The sequence below is a fragment of the Peromyscus maniculatus genome, chromosome 23, assembly GCF_049852395.1.
Source record: "Peromyscus maniculatus bairdii isolate BWxNUB_F1_BW_parent chromosome 23, HU_Pman_BW_mat_3.1, whole genome shotgun sequence".
Taxonomy (NCBI): domain Eukaryota; kingdom Metazoa; phylum Chordata; class Mammalia; order Rodentia; family Cricetidae; genus Peromyscus; species Peromyscus maniculatus.
In genome coordinates, this window is record NC_134874.1 from 26543957 (window position 1) to 26561173 (window position 17217).

The window sequence follows — 17217 nt, forward strand, 5'->3', positions numbered from 1 at the left end:
CTTTGGCTCTGATTCAAACCTTCAGGGGGACTATTCTGGGCTCAAAATACAGAGACCCAGCACTGAGATACAGCTTGGAGGTTCTGAGGTCCGTCTGAAAACCCTGGTAAACATGCAGCACATTCAAGCATGTGATGGTAAATCTAGTGCCAAAGAGGAAAAGACAGGTGGAGCCACAGGGCTTCCTGGCCAGGAGGTCTGCACAGTTGATGAGGCCTTGTCCATTGAGATACTTGTCTTTAAGGAGATAGATGGCATCCTAAGGATGATGCCAGAGGGAGTCCTAGCGTCTCCAAGAACACATTCCTTCTAAGCATGTGCCCACAGGTACACACACAAACACAGAAAGAAAAAGAGAGAGAGAGAGAGAGAGAGAGAGAGAGAGAGAGAGAGAGAGAGAGAGAGAGAGAGAAACACAGGCACATATACTTTTTACATAACGAAGTACAGGCTGGTTGTGAGGCCAATGATCTGAAGCTCCACCCTGTGCCCCACCCCCTGTCATAGACTCAGACTCCCCCAATCTCTATCACCAGATGCCTCTGTCAACTGCTGTCCTCACACTGCTGCCGGGGACATCTGCTTCTACAGAGGTAATTGTTGTTGGTGTGGACTGAGTCTCTGTCTGCTTTTGTGTCTGTCTGTGTCCAGGGAAAGGCTTTCTCTGAACGGACACTTGCTATGTCCATCATCAGTCCTTGGGATCCTGCAGCTCAGCCCAGATCTCCACTGTCTCCCTTTTCTAACTGCAGTGACTCTGGGCCATGGCTCTCAAGACCATGCAGCAGGTCAGCACCTCTGTGGCCAGACTGGGCAGGCTGGTGGCCCTTTGGAGCTGTGTGCTACCCATGTGAAGGGTGACAGTGTCTCCTGAATGTGAGACAGGGCTAGAGTCCTATGTTAGGCGGGGTCTATGACAAATGTACTAGGTTCACAGACAATGCAGCATGCAGTCTAAGGACCATGACTACTGGGTCACATCAGCTCAGGACCCACGGGTGTCTCAGGTCCTCATGGTCATCTGTATAATGGAATGGTTTTGCTGCTGTGTATGTTTGAGGTTGAGTGTCATCATGGCTGCCAAAGGACAGAGGTGATGTCATGATTGTGAGGAGGGTGGGTGTCTTGATCCTGGTGCTGGCCTGTAGCCAATGGTGCCCATGTCCTGGAGAACACACAACTTCATCTGTGGATGCTCCGGTGCACTCTTGGGCTCCAGGCAGAAAGCAGAGTAGGGTGTCTGGCTCCACCCAGGGGGGCCAACTCCATGCTGCTGATACTGGGAGGAGCCCTGCCCTTGTGGAAGGCCCCAGCTGAGAATAAGATGCTCAGTCCCAGCAACAGCCCTGGCTTCCTCCACCCAGCAGGAGAGCAGAAGGTAGGACTCTGTCTACATGTTGTTTCTGTTTGTCCCTGAACTCAGCTCAGACCCTGTTCTAGTGTGCCTGAGTGTTCTTTCCTTCTCTCTCCCTAACCCCCTCTCTCTTTCTCTCCCTCTCTCTCTTTCCCCCACACCCTCTCTGACAGTGTTACTCTGTCCTAGCTGAAACATAACTCAATCTGTATACAAGCTCACCTGAACCTCACAGAGATAGACTAACTCTGCCTCCCAAGTGCTGGGATTAAAGGAGTTTGCACCACCATCCAGACAGTTTGCCTCTCTGGCTGTCATAAAACACTAACACAGGGGCTGGAGAGATGGCTCAGAGGTTAAGAGCACCGACTGCTCTTCCAGAGGTTCTGAGTTCAATTCCCAGCAACCACATGGTGGCTCACAACAATCTGTAATGAGATCTGGCTCCCTCTTCTGTATACACAATAAATAAATAAATCTTAAAAAAAAAAAAAAAAAAAAAAAAAAAAAAAACCACTAACACAAAACAACCTGGGCAAAGAAAGGGATTACTTGGTTCCCAGGATACAGTCCATCATGGCAGGGATGTCTTGGGGCAGGAGCATGAGGCAAGCAGTCACATCACATCCACAGGCAGGAAGCAGAGGGAGGTGATGCTGGGACTCACAGTCACTTTCTACTTTCCATTCAGCTGGGGCCCCAAACCATAGAACGGTGCTGCCCACGGGGTGAGGATTCTCACCTCAGTATCCCAGTCTAGGAATTCTCTCAGATATTCCCAGAGGTTTGTTTCCATGGTGATTCTACATCCTGATAAGTTGATAAGATGGAACCTCACATCAGATATAGCAGTGCAGGGGACCACAGGAGGTCTCTGTTTGGTGTGCCGCTGACCAATGTGCCTCTTCTGTATTGTGTCCTCAGATCCCCAGACCTCAGTACCCTAGGATGGCTTAGGGAATTAGGAGGGTTGTCATCTGACTACCCAGGACCCTGGCCAGCTATCTTAGCCTAATTGATGAACTGAAGGCCATTGAGGGGCCTCATCTCAAAGGTGGTAGATAGAGTTCCTGAAGATGACAACAGAGGTTGTCCTCTGTGTCCACATTCTTGTGCCCACCTGTGCATGAAGACACACAGAAACATGTACCCACACACATCAACATGCACACACACATTAAAAGAGTACAGAGATCTGATCCCATGAGGCCTGTGCCCTGAAACTCCTCCCTCTCCCCACCCTCTGCCAAATCCCATATCAGCTTAGCCTATTTCACCAGGACGCTGTGTCAACTGCTGAGGTCCCTCCTGTTGGGGACAAGTCTGACTCTATAGTGACCCTCATTTCTGTTGCTGGTTCTCAGGACAGCTCACTATGGACTTGGTGAAAATCCATCCTCAGCCCTGTGAACCCTGCAGCTGAGAGCCAGGTCCCCTCTGTCTTTTTTTTTTTTTGGTTTTTTTTTTTTTTTTTTTTGGTTTTTTTTTTTTGAGACAGGGTTTCTCTGTGTAGCTTTGCGCCTTTCCTGGAACTCACTTGGTAGCCCAGGCTGGCCTCGAACTCACAGAGATCCGCCTGGCTCTGCCTCCCGAGTGCTGGGATTAAAGGCGTGCGCCACCACCGCCCGGCCCCCTCTGTCTTCTGTGTCCTGTGTCCAGCAGAGGATGAGCCATGGGTCGCCGGGTACTGGAAGAAGCCAGCTTCTCTCTGATCAAGTTGGGCAGCCTAGTAGCCATTATCAGCTGTGGCCTGCCCTTGTGGCATGTGATGAAATTTTCTGAAGAGACCAACCTTTGGGAGGGCCTTTGGCTCCTGTGTGAGATTAATGGACTCAAGAGCCTGAAATGCATCCAGTACAGTTCACACCTGGTAGTGCCACAGGACCTGAAGGTGTCTCGAGTTCTGGTGGTCATCTGCATCTTCATCATCTGCCTGGGTTTGCTGCTGTACATGATTGGGGGTGAACGTATCATATGTGTGTCAAATATGAATAATGAAAAGATCAAGATGGTGGCAAGTGGGTTGTTCCTGGGGGCTGGTCTGCTGCTGCTGGTGTCTGTGTCTTGGGTAACAAACAATGTCATCCTTGGCATCACCAACCCTCAGATGGTTCTCCCATTGAAACCAGAGATGGGAGCCTCACTCTACCTGGGCTGGCTCAGCTCCCTGCTACTTCTGCTGGGAGGGGTTCTCCTGGGAGGGGCCCTGCTGTGTTGTGAGGGCCCAAGGAAGATTGACCAGACCACTCCTCTTGAGGTCTCCTGTGAAGAGCCCTCTGTGCTTTATATCTGGAATCAGTGAGCTTCAATTAGCAAGTCACTGGAATGAAGAGAGAATAGCACCTCAAGGATGAGTCTAGCCTTTCCCAGCTGCAGGGGGGATTGGTCTCTATGGGCTGCTCCACTCTAGCTTAGCAGAGGGCCCTTTCATTATTATACGATTCACACATTTATCATGTCAATTCCTACACCAAAGCTTTTTATCTAAGCTCCCCAAAGGGATGATGCCAAAAGCAAATTCTCTGGAAAGAACAACCACAGTGTTCTGGGCTGTTCCTAATCTAAGTTTTCATGGGCTTTGAACCCCTAGGAAACTCTCAGATAAGACTTCAAAGAGAAGGTCCAGGAGACAGGAGGTAGCAATCACAAAGGACAGATCTAAGCTAGGTGCTAACACTCTGGGGTCACACAGGCTGTAGCTCTGTGGAATTCTCCCAACACTCCTCAGACATCAACAATGCATATGGTGGGCCAGTCTCTGTGTATGGATTTGTTCATCTGTAGACAGCTCAGAACACCTTGTGACTGTTTATTATTCTCTAGCTGTTACCCCTCTGACTGAAACACCTTTGGCCTGATGGAAGAAGGAGAACCGGGAAGCTCCAAGCCTCGAGTGCCCTCCTCAGCCTCAGGGAACTACTGCTGGGGATACAAGGGGAGAGAAAACTCCTCCATGGACCTGGCTGCAACTGGCCCAGGGGACCTCCTGGATGCAGCTGTCATGAGTCACCCATGAACATGGGACCCCAATAAAGTCACTGCTCCCCTAAGCTGGACTGGGATGGCGTCATTTCAGGGTCTTCATTGAGCATCTGTATCTGTAGTGACTGGAATCACACTGAAGGTTAACACTAGGATGTTAGTGCCAGAGCTGCTGGCTGCTGGGTGATGGGCAAGTAAGGCTTGAGCCAGCCAGGTGCCAGCCTGGCTCCCTCTGACACCCTTCCTAAGAGCTTCTTGTCACTGAGCTCCCCTCTGAAATTACTGATAATCTGTGGCCCTTGCAAGTCTGCCTCTTGCTTGCCGGAGATAAGCCTGGATATTGGTAACCACCTTCCCCTGGCAGGAGGTCACTGTGGTGCTATGGTAGCATGTGAGTCAGCCCATGGAGAAGTACAGCCTGGCTGAGTTCATTGAGATGGAGTGTGTGCTCCTTTAAGAGTTTTGGCGGGTCCATTGCTGCAGGTTACAGAGCCCTTGAACAGTTAAGAAGGAACAAAAAACTAAAGAATAATGCCTGGTGCAGTGCAAGCATTGGCATTCTGGAGAACTAGGAAAGCTGAATGCAGTTCCTGGTCAGACAAACCTCTGAGGGCCTTGAGTTTCTGCTTGGCTTCCACATCTGGAGAAGTGGGCGGATCCAGTCAAGAACAGGGTGCTGGGAGGTTCCAGGTGTACCAAACCAGTCTAGGGTTTGCTCCTATGGTCAAAAAAGACTAGAGATACGCAGTAAAAGAGATCTGAAAAGAAAAATCTCTAAGCAGGTTACAGTGTGTTTAACTGTGTGCGTAGGGTTAAGAAAAGAAAAGGGTACAGTCATAGAAAAAGAAACTAATAGTTTATGAAATGAAATCTTTATTTTTTTTTTTAAGATTTATTTATTTATTATGCATACAATGTTCTGCCTGCATGTATGTCTGCGGGCCAGAAGAGGGCATCAGATCTCATTACAGATGGTTGTGAGCCACCATGTGGTTGCTGGGAATCAAACTCAGGACCTCCAGAAGAGCAGTCAGTGCTCTTAACCTCTGGGCCATCTCTCCAGCCCATGAAATGAAATCTTTAAAGAGAGAATAAAATCTAAGAATAAAAACCCTTCTACATAGAGGGGGAATCCGTAGTTTGGATCCTGTTTGTGCTGATTTTAAATGTTTGGACTGTTGAGAAGCCAAAGACAGCTGCTAGGACACATGGGACTGTGGACTGGACTGCTAAAAAGAACCAATCTAGATATTATTTTAAAGAAGAAGTCAAAACATATAATTGTCAAATGGAAATCAAAAATGCTTTGGGTTTTGATCCCACAGAGGATGAGAGACTGTGGATTCCTTCAGGGTTAAAGTGATCAGGTTTCATCAGGCAAGACCTCCTGAGACTTGACAGGTGATACCTATCAGCAAAGGTTAAAGCTGGTTTTCCCAGGACTCAGTCATTATCTCAAAATTTTCTCTCTGGGACCCTAAAGATACTTCCTCCACAGACAGCAGGAAGAAGTATGGAGAAAACTACATCAACATTCCCATGAATTGGGGGCTGTGGTTGGCTGTTGGTTATTTGGTGGGTTTGGATGTTTGTTCTAGTTTATGGGAACATAGAATCTTGATACAAATTTAAAGTTACATCATATATATGTTTCTACCATTGTCCAAACTGTTTTGTATAGTGATGCAAAGTTAAGGTTGTTTTTTTTACTATATGTTATATATGTGTTTCTGCTTGTGTTTAAGGTATTTTGTCTATGCAGTTTATTTTAAAATGTAAGGTAAAATTCTAGCTTTTGAAATCTGTTTTTATAAATTATATAAGATAACCAGGAACATAGATTAGTGGTTAGTCATTTATAACCATCAAAACTGTAGCTAGGTTATGTATGCTTTTCAGGTCATATAGAGATATATTTTAGATAGATAGATGGTCTTCAAACTTTTAAAGGCCCACAGAGTATGGCATTTTCAATGTTTCGTTAACTTAAAAGTTTTTCATGATGATGTAACGCACTTGCACCAGGCAGCCCCAATTTACTTCAGAGATGATGGGCACTGAAGAAACTCCTTATGGAGTTTGCTTTTGTCGTGGCTAGGGTAGCCACTGGGCAGAGAAACTGTTCTTGCCTCTGACTGCTGACAATATGCCGTGCAGACTGGACATGCAGGACACAGAGGAAACAGAACTGTTGAACTTTGCCAAAACAAGGCAGGACAGTCCAAAATTCCTGCTTCATAGAAAAGTCTGCCAGATACTCTAGGCTTGTATGCTGAAGGTGACTGCCCCAACATTGCAGAGGAACTTTGGGTGACTGTCCAGCAGCCAAACGTCTCTGTTGTTAGGTAATATTACATCCTTCTGGGTCTTTCATGAAGTTGAAGACTAAAAAGTTATAGTTGCAGTTTTCCTTAGTTATGATAGAAAGTAAGTTAGGTGTAAAACATTGGATTCACTAAGACAGAATAGATAATGCATCATTTTCCTTGAATATGCTAACTACAAATGGACAGAATATTGTAAATTAATTCTTACTTGATAACTGTTTTTGTTGTATGTAGTTATACTATGTGAAAGTTAAGCCTTTAATTTAATTAGACAAAAAGGGAAGAATGTGGTTGATATTTTAAGGTGTGTTACTTTTGTTCATGTTGCATTTGTTTAACTCTGTGAAGCTGTGTTACTGTGCCTGTCTGAAACACCTGATGGTCTAATAAAGAACTGACCAGCCAATAGCGAGGCAGGAGAAAGGAGAGGCGGGGCTGGCAGGCAGAGAGAATAAATAGAAGGAGAAAACTGTGAGGAGAGTTCTAAGATCCAGCAGCCGGAGGAGGAGGAGGAGGACTCCAGGGTCCAGCCTCCCAGCTACACAGCCAGCCAGGGAGTAAGAGTAAGATTTACAGACGTTAGAGAAAAGGAAAAGCCCAGAGGCAAAAGGTAGAGGGGATAAAGTAAGATCAGGAAAGCTGGCAAGAGATTGAGCAGAGCTAAGGACGGGCATTCATAATTGAGATAAGCATCCATGTGTAATTTATTTGGGAGCTGGATGTCCCCCCAAAAAAGAGTGAAATAACCAACAACACTGGCCTCCCTCAGTGGACTGTGACCAGGGACTCATGAGCCTGACAAACCCTTTCCCCCCAGGCTGCTCTTGGTCATGGTATTTATCACAGCAGTAGAAACTCTAAGACACTGTCTTCGTCTGTCTCTGGGTGTCCCATATTACCTCAGTATTGCTGACACTGTACACTTCTGTGCCCAGGTCATATTTGGTGTGGGAAGTGTGCAGCAGGCTGTCAGGAAACCCTGATTTTTGAGGGGAGCATCCACACTCCACTCTGGAATCTGTCCTTGTTAATGGGTGTGAGGAGAGTGTGTGGGGACACCTTCAGCTCCCACTGCACATGAATGAATGTTGCATGGCAGGTCCCTCAGGAGAAGACATGCTCAGGTCCAATGTAGAAAACACAGTGGTCAATGTGGTCTGGGGCTCAGTGATGCCATCAGGGACCCAGCCATGTCACTGTTCTTCTCTGTCACCTCTGCTCCCAAGCATTGGTGCCCAGGCTATCGGCTCATCATGCTGGACACTTCTCTAGAGGACAAAGGGAACAATCCAGGGCCTTGGTGTAGTACACCAGAGCATTATCATTGTGGAGGTCACGGAGAAAAGAAAATAAGGTAAACACTGACCTGTGTTACGTCACTGGAGTGTGCCATTGAAAATGTAATGAGGGAGTAGGGAGGACAGAGACCTTGACAATGTGAATCTCGTCCTACCTGTCAATCATCATGCAGAGTCTTCTACTGCAACACATTGGCCAGGGAATGGTCACTGGTCCAGCGTGGACATGAGCTGGCTGTGAACAGAGCAGGGAAGCTGGGGACAGAGCAGTCTGTTTTTCCAAACTTGTCTCTGCTTAGGCCAAAAAATAATGAGTAGGGACGATCTATTTCACTCAAATATTGTTTTATACTATAAATAGTTATATAACTGTGTTGTACCTAATGTGTGTATGAGAGTACCCATATAAAGGGAAGAAAGGAGTTTCTTTTAATGATATGGACATTTTTGCTCCAAATTCCAGCCTTCAGGGGACTCTTCTGGACTCAGAATACACAAACTGGGGTCTGGGGCCTGAGATTGGAGAACCTGAGGTCCATCTGAGAACCCTGGTAAACATGCAGCACATTCAAGCATGTGGTGGTAAATCTAGTGCCAAAGAGGAAAAGGCAGGTGGAGCCACAGGGCTTCCTGGCCAGGAGGTCTGCACAGTTGATGAGCCTTGATCCAATGAGAAACTTTGTCTTAAAGGATGTAGATGGCATCCTAAGGATGATGCTAGAGGGAGTCCTAGGGATTCCACATACAAATTCTAAGCATGTGCAGAGAGAGAGAGAGAGAGAGAGAGAGAGAGAGAGAGAGAGAGAGAGAGAGAGAGAGAGAGAGAGAGAGAGAGAGATTGAGAGAGAGAGAGATTGAGAGAGAAAGAGAGATACACTTTTTACATAACGAAGTACAGGCTGGTTGTGAGGCCAATGATCTGAAGCTCCACCCTGTGCCCCACCCCCTGTCATAGACTCAGACTCCCCCAATCTCTATCACCAGATGCCTCTGTCAACTGCTGTCCTCACACTGCTGCCGCGGACATCTGCTTCTACAGAGGTAATTGTTGTTGGTGTGGACTGAGTCTCTGTCTGCTTTTGTGTCTGTCTGTGTCCAGGGAAAGGCTTTCTCTGAACGGACACTTGCTCTGTCCATCATCAGTCCTTGGGATCCTGCAGCTCAGCCCAGATCGCCACTGTCTCCGTTTCCTAACTGCAGTGACTCTGGGCCATGGCTCTCAAGGCACTGTAATGGGTCTGCATTTCTGTGTCCAAATTGAGCTGACTGGTGATCTTTTGGAGCTATGTGCTACCCATGTGAAGGGTGACAATATTTCATGAATGATAAGGCTAGAATCTAATGTTAGGTGGGGTCTATGGCAAATGTACCAGGTTCACAGGGCCCACAGGTGTCTCAGGTCCTCATGGTCCTCTGTATAATGGAATAGGTTTGCTGTTGTGTATGTTTGAGGTTGAGTGCTGTCATGGCTGCCTAATGACAGAGGTGATGTCATGATTGTGAGGAGGGTGGGTGCCTTGATCCTGGTGCTGGCCTCTAGCCAATGGTGTCCATGTCCTGGAGAACACACAACTTCATCTATGGATGCTCGAATGCAGTCTTGGGCTCCATGCAGAAAGCAAAGTAGGATGTTTTGCTCTACGCAGGCTGGGCCAGCTCCATCCTGCTGATGCTTGGAGGAGCCCTGCCCTTGTGGAAGGCCCCATCTGAGAATGAATTGTTCAGTCCCAGCAACAGCCCTGGCTTCCTCAACTAAGCAGGAGAGCAGGAAGTAGGCCTCTGTCTACAAGTTGTCTCTGTTTATCTTTGAACTCAGCTCAGACCATGTTCTAGTGTGACTGAGTGTTCTTTCTTTCTCTCTTCTTTCCTTTCGCTTTCCCTCTCTCCCTCTCTCTTCTTCTCCCCTACCCTCTCTGACAGTGTTACTCTGTCCTATCTGGTCCATAACTCATTTGTATCCAAGCTGGCCTGGACCTCACAGAGATAGACTCCCTCTGCCTCCCAAGTGCTGGGACTAAAGGTGTTTGCACCATCATGCCAGACAGTTTGCCTTCTCTGTCTGTCATAAAACACTGACACAAAACAACCTGGACAAAGAAAAACTTTATTTGCCTCCCAAGATGCAGTCTGTTGTCGCTGGGATGTCATGGGGCAGGAGCACGAGGCAGGCAGTCACATCACATCCACAGGCAGGAAGCAGAGGGAGGTGATGCCGGGGCTCACAGTCACTTTCTACTTTCCATTCAGTTGGGACCCCAAACCATAGAATGGTGCTGCCCACGGGGTGAGGATTCTCACCTCAGTATCCCAGTCTAGGAATTCTCTCAGATATTCCCAGAGGTTTGTTTCCATGGTGATTCTACATCCTGATAAGTTGACAAGATGGAACCTCACATCAGATATAGCAGTGCATGGGACCACAGGAGGTCTCTGGTGTGCAGCTGACCAATGTGCCTTTTTTGCATTGTGTCCTCAGATCCCCAGAACTCAGTACCCTAGGATGGCTTAGGGAATTAGGAGGGTTGTCACTTGACTTCATAGAACACTGGTCAGCTAATTGGTGAACTGGAGGCCATTTATGTACCTCATCTCAAAGGTGGTAGATAGAGTTCCTGAAGATGACAACATTGATTGTCCTCTGGTGTCTACATTCTTGTGCCCACCTGTGCATGAACACACAGAAACATGTACCCACACACACTGATATGCACACACACTTTAAAAAGAGTACAGAGATCTGATCCCATGAGGCCTGTACACAGAAACTCCTCGCTCTTTCCCACCCTTTTCCAAACCTCATGCAAGCTTAATCTCTTCCAAGGCCCCATGTTGGGGGCCAATGTCAGGGTGGACCATGTAGTTTGGGTAGGTTGAAGAAGGAAGACATTCCAAGATAGAATTTTAAGGCCTATGTGGCAGTAGAAATGTTCTGCCTCTTCTGATGGATTGAACCCTGAAAAGCCATATAAAGGCATATTTATTGAAAGTTGTATAAAGTATTGCCTCATACCAAGGCCCCTGTTCTGACTTAACATGTCTCACCTAAGGAGAGTGTCAGGGACAAGGACAGAATCTCTAGTTAGTGGAAAAATACAGACCCCCATAAGACAGGAAACTAGATCATCTTACAATCAGGTTGCCTAGCAACAGGACATTGAGTCAGAGCCCTTGACCCTTTCACCCTGTAAACATCCTTTACAAACATCCTGTTAGCTTGCCCCACCTTATGCAGATGACCACTTCTTGTTCCCCCCACACTGCAGGAACTATATAAACCCTCCTGGAGAAAAATAAAGTTGCACCTTGATCAGAATCTAGACTTGGTGTATTTCCTTGTATCTCCTGTCCCTACATTCCCTCATTAGGGTGGTCGAGAACCCGTTGTAGCCCTGCAGGCGGGGCAGGAGAGTATCACATGTCTCCACGACTCTAGTCCTGTATTATGTATTGTGTAAAATACCCAATAATACTAGAGCTTCAGGTGTGCCTGAGGCATCTTGTTTCCAAAGTCATGGGATGGCTGCAGAGCACCTTTAGCTAAACAATCACTGCTTTCCACAATGATTCTTCAAGGTCAAGTGCTTTTAAAAAATAGCTGTTTATTCTAATTTCTATCCCACACAGTGATTCTGCTAAGTTCCTACAACACCCAGGGCCCTGTGATAACTGCTGAAATCCTACCTGCTGCCTGTGTGTCTGACTGTGTAGAGACCTGGTCCTCAGGACAGCTTGCTATTGACATGTTGAAAATCCATCCTCAGCCCATTCAATCTTGCAGCTGAGAGTCAGATCTCCACTGTCTTCTGTGTGCTGTGTCCATCAGAGAGAGAATCATGGGTCGAAGAGATCTGAAAGCAGCCAGCTTCTCTCTGGTCTTCCTAGGCTGGCTAGTGGCCATTATCAGCTGTGGCTTGCCCTTGTGGCAAGTGACGAAAGTTTCTGAAGACACCAGCATTTGGGAGGGCCTGTGGTACCTCTGTGATGCAGAAGGATTCCAGAACGTGAGCTGCATGCCCTACAACTCACTTCTGGTCCTGCCAAAGGAGCTGCAGGCATCTCGTGTTCTAGTGGTAATCTGCATCATCATCATCTCAATGGGTTTGCTGCTGTACATGATCAGAGATAAGCTAATCACAGATGAGTCAAATATGAACAATGAAGGAAAGATCAAGATGGCGGCAAGTGGGTTGTTCGTGGGGGCTGGTCTGCTGCTGCTGGTGTCTGTGTCCTGGGTAACACACAATGTCATCCTTAGAATGAACAACTCTACAAATGTCCCCCAGTGGAAACCAGAGATGGGAGCCTCACTCTACCTGGGCTGGCTCAGCTCCCTGCTGCTTCTCCTGGGAGGGGCCCTACTGGGAGGGGCCCTGCTGTGGTGCCAGGCCCCACTAACCATGAGCAGCCTGTCCCAGTGAGGGATCTGACAATACCCAGCTCACTCTTTCCGAGTGCTCCCAGGAAGGGCCCTCTTCCGAGAACAACCACGTATCAGGTGGGCCAATCTGTGTTTTGGATTTCTCAATCTGTAGACAGCTCAGACCACCTTCTGACTGTTTATTATTCTCTAGCTGTTACCCCTCTGACTGAAACACCTTTGGCCTGATGGACGAAGGAGAACCAGGAAGTTCTAAGCCTCCAGTGCCCTCCTCAGCCTCAGGGAACTACTGCTGGGGATACAAGGGGAGAGAAAATTCCTCCATGGACCTGGCTGCAAACTGGCCCAGGGGACCTCCTGGATGCAGCTGTCATGAATCAGCACAATGTTGTGGTGCATTTCCTGTGGATGCAGCTGATGAGTCACCCATGAACATGGGACCCCAATAAAGTCACTGGTCCCCTGAACTGGACTGGGATGGAGTCATTTCAGGGTCTATAATGAGCATCTGTATCGGGGTGACTGGAATCAGACTGAAGGTTAACTCTGGGGTGTTAGTGCCAGAGCTGCTGGCTGTTGGGGGATGGGCCAGCAGGGACTGCGCCATCCTGCCACCAGCCTGGCCTTTCTGATACACTCCCTAAGGTCTTCTTGTCACAGAGCTCTTCTCTGAAATTACTGATAGTGTGTGGCCCTGGCACATCTGCCACCTGCTTGTAGAAGATAAGCCTGGGTACTGGTAACCACCTTCCCCTGGTGGGAGGTCACTGTGGTGCTATGGTAACATGTAAGTCAGTCAGCTCATGGAGAAGTATAGCCTGGCTGAGTTCATTGAGATTGTGTGTGTGTGTGTGTCTGTGTGTGTCTGTGTGTGTCTGTGTGTGTCTGTGTGTGTGTGTGTGTGTGTAGCAAGTTGAGACAGGGTCTCAATCTGGCCAAGGTTACTCGGGCCTTGTTGTGTAGACCAGACTATATTATCACTCCCAGATATCCACTTGCCTCTTCCTCCTGGATTTGTAGAATTCTGATCCCAAGGAAGGGTGGGGGTGAGGTCCAGGCCCTGGAATAGCGTCTGAGTGAGGGATTAGTGAGCACTGGGCTGTGCAGAGAAGTGGACTCTGAGAAGTTGGGGAGAGGTGGCCTTGGGGTCCTCCATGGATGTGGATTACCCTACTGTCTTTGCAGAAGTTTCCAGACCATGCAGTGAAAGAGTCCCAGCTTTGTCTCCTAGAGTCCTGAGGGATTGAGTGGACCAAACAGAAGCCACAACAGGCTGCTAAGGCTTCATTCAGAGATCAGGCCTCAATTTCAGTTTCCTGAGACTAAGCAAGCAGTTTCTGAGTGGGTGATGAACAAAAATCGGTGAATCACTGATGTCACTGTCAGCAGGGGCAGGGAGATAGGATGTACCAAGCCTGGGCCAATGATCAGGCCCCCACAGTGAGTATATGCTAGGCCTGTCAGCCTCAGCACCAGTTCAAGGACAAAGCCTGGGACTTCTCCAGGCCTGACCTAAAATGGATAACTATAACCCCCAGCTAACCCTAGCCAATTAAAGGTTATTAACATGGTTGCAACTCACATCAAGCAATCCAAATCTGCTCCTATGTCTTCTGTAGGCATCAAGCCCCCCCATTGCTTTAGCCTGTATAAAACTCTGCCCCACTGTTAGTCAGGGTCTCTCCTGTCTGCTGCTGTGTCAGATGGACAGAGAGGCCCGAGTTAAGTCCCAACAATAAAAAGACTCTTTGCTTTTGCATTGGTTTTCATCTCTTGATGGTCTTTGGGGGACTCTGGGTACAACAAGATGGGCCTGTTTAAAGGCAGTGTGAGCCATCCTGCTGCTGAGCAGGTGACAGTCCCAGTGTTGGGAGGAACTGGGCCTCTCCCTTTGTCCTCCTCCTCCTTCCTTGTCTTTGTTCCTGATGGGGACATCCTGTGTATCTCAGGCTGCCCTGGAAGGTGTGATCATCCTGTCTCAGACCTCTCTGTGCTGAGACAGAGAAAGACAGTTGCCAGCTGCCATCCTCACCCTGAGGGGTGTTAGCTTTTGTTTATTTGTTTGGTTTTCTTTAAAACAACTTTTTTTTTTTTTGAGACAGGTGTTCTGTGTGTATCCTTCATTGTCCTGGAATTAGTTTTGTAAACTAGGCTGGCCTGGAATCATAGATATCTGCCTTGAAGGTGAACCCAAATAGTGGGGGCTTCCTCTAGGACCATCGAATAGGCACAAACTCAAACACTCATTTTCACAGAGAATTCCTTTATTAAGCCAGTGGAGAAAAGTTACGGTGGCCGGAGGCAGAAAGCAGCACCAATGCCCTTGCAGGGGTGACTTTAGAGGAGAAGGGGAGGTCTGTGGTAGGATGGGCTAGGATGTGGTGGTGAAGAGATGGGGTATGAGGGAGAATGGTAAGGTGTAGCACCAGCTCTTATTGGTCTTAATAGTAAAAATCCGGGGTCAGATATCGGGGTAAATGGTGAAAGATCCCAGAGACAAAGGAGCAGCCACAGCCACCTCTCACCTCTCCAACTCCTCAGCCTGAAAGGGGGGCTGAGCCCCTGTCTCCTGCAGCCTTATAGTCCTCTCTCTGCCCAGCCTTATCACTTCCTGTCTCCACCTCCCTAGTGCTGGGATTAAAGGCCTGTGCCTCCACTGCCTGGCTGCCAGTGTCTAGTTCCACACGCTGATCTCCAGGTCTGAGCTTCATTTATTAGAGCACAACCAAAATATCACCCCAAAAGGGACATGGGAGAGGGGAGGGAGAGAAAAAGGTGAAGGATATTTGTCCCAGAGGGACAAAGGACTGCCTCTGTCATTGTGGAGGTTAAGACTAGGGGATCATGAGTTCAAAGCTGACCTGTGCCACGTCACAAGAGTGTGAAACATACACAGAAGGTGGGGGTAGGGAGGACAGAGAACATGGCAGTGTGAATCCAGTCCTACCTGCCAATCAGCTTCACCTTTAACCCACGGGCCAGAGAATGGTCACTGGTCTAGGTCTGGGCATTTGATGATTCCTAGATATGGTGTGTATGAGGAGACCAGAGGACTACCTCTGGCATCATCCTCTGGATGACATCTATCTCCTCTAAGACAAGGTTTCTCATTGGACCAGGGCATCATCAACTGTGCAGACCTCCTGGCCAGGAAGCCCTGTGGCTCCACCTGTCTCTTCCTCTTTGGCACTAGATTTACCATCACATGCTTGAATGTGCTGCATGTTTACCAGGGTTCTCAGACTGACCTCAGGTCATCCAGGCTCTACATCTAGCCATGTATCTCTTTATTCTGAGCCCAAACTAGTCCCCTGAAGGCCCAAATCCAGAGCAAAAGGGTCTATATCATTGAAAGAATCTCATTCCTTCCCTCTATATGGATATATATATTATAAATATATATTTATATATATATGTGTGTGTGTGTGTGTGTGTGAAAGACATTTATAAAACTAGAGATTATGAAGAATTATAATTTAGAGAGGAGTATGTCTACTCCTATAGCCAGAACTTTCTCTGTGTCCCATAGCCGTTCCCAAATAAACACACAGAGGCTTACATTAATTACAAATTGCTTGCGTTATGGCTCAGGCTACTTACTAGCTAGCTCTTTCATCTTAAATGAACCCATTTCTATTCATCTTTGTATCACCCTGTCTCCTGTCCTTACCTGTGCTCCATGACATCTTCCTCCATTCCCCCCCCCCCCCCCAGTTCTCAGCTGCTCCCTGATTCCACATTTCCTCTCCCTGTATCTTTGCTTGGATTTCCAACATGGCTCTTATCCTGTGTTGCCAAAACAGCTTCCTTATTGACCAGCAGTGGCACCACATCATTACAACATATATAGAGACCAGACCATCCCACAGCATATTACTAATTGATTATCCATGTGGGGACAAGGTGGCAATAACAACCTCCTTAATCCTCAGCTTTCCTTGATAGCTCTCGGCCATCAAATGCCCAGACCTAGACCAGTGACCATTCTCCGTCCAGTGGGTTAAAGGAGAAGGTGATTGGCAGGTAGGACTAGATTCACACTGCCATGTTCTCTGGCCTCCCTACCCCTACCTTCTGTGTATATTTCACACTCTTGTGACATGGCACAGGTCAGCTTTGAACTCATGATCCCCCAGCCTTAACCTCCACAATGACAGAGGCAGTCCTTTGTACCTCTGGGACAAATATCCTTCACCCTTCACCAGGTCAGTGTCCATCTGAGGGGACACTTGTAATTCCAGGTCAGTGTCCATCTGAGGAGACAAGTGTAATTCCAGGTCATGTCCATCTGAAGGGACAAGTGTAATTCCAGGTCATGTCCATCTGAGGGGACACGTGTAATTCCAGGTGAGTGTCCATCTGAGGGGACAAGTGAAATTCCAGGTCAGTGTCCATCTGAGGTGACAAGTGTAACTCCAGGTCAGTGTCCATCTGAGGTGGGGGCAGATGGAACAGTTGTCACATCATGAGGACCTGAGTTCAGACGCAGCACCCCTGTGAAACACTGTGTGGGGCACACACCTGTCACCCATGCTCTGGAGAGAAACACACAGCAGGAGCCTGCAGCTTGTTGGCCCACCAACCCGGTCTCACAGGTGGGTGCTAAAGAGACCCTGTCTCAGGAAACAGGTGGAAATCTGATTGACAGGGACAAATAACACGGTCTTTGGTCACACACACACACACACACACACACACACACACACACACACTCCATCTCAATGAACTCAGCCAGGCTGTACTTCTCCCTGGGCTGACTGACTTACATGTTACCATAGCACCACAGTGACCCCCTGCCGGGGGAAGGTGGTTACCAGTACCCAGGCTTAAATTCTGCAAGCAGGTGGCAGATGTGCCAGGGCCACAGACTATCAGTAA

General features: G+C 47.9%; 2 long non-coding RNA genes across 2 annotated transcripts; both read left to right on the forward strand.

Moving 5' to 3' along the window:
* Window positions 1-433: 433 nt before the first annotated feature.
* Window positions 434-4404, forward strand: LOC143270380 (uncharacterized). Its single transcript, XR_013047552.1, has 2 exons — window positions 434-593; window positions 4178-4404. It is a non-coding gene; the product is annotated as an uncharacterized LOC143270380 (long non-coding RNA).
* A 4438-nt stretch (window positions 4405-8842) lies between these two features.
* LOC121826532 (uncharacterized) lies at window positions 8843-12806 on the forward strand. The gene is made up of 2 exons (XR_013047553.1): window positions 8843-9002; window positions 12533-12806. It is a non-coding gene; the product is annotated as an uncharacterized LOC121826532 (long non-coding RNA).
* The last annotated feature ends 4411 nt before the right edge of the window (window positions 12807-17217 follow it).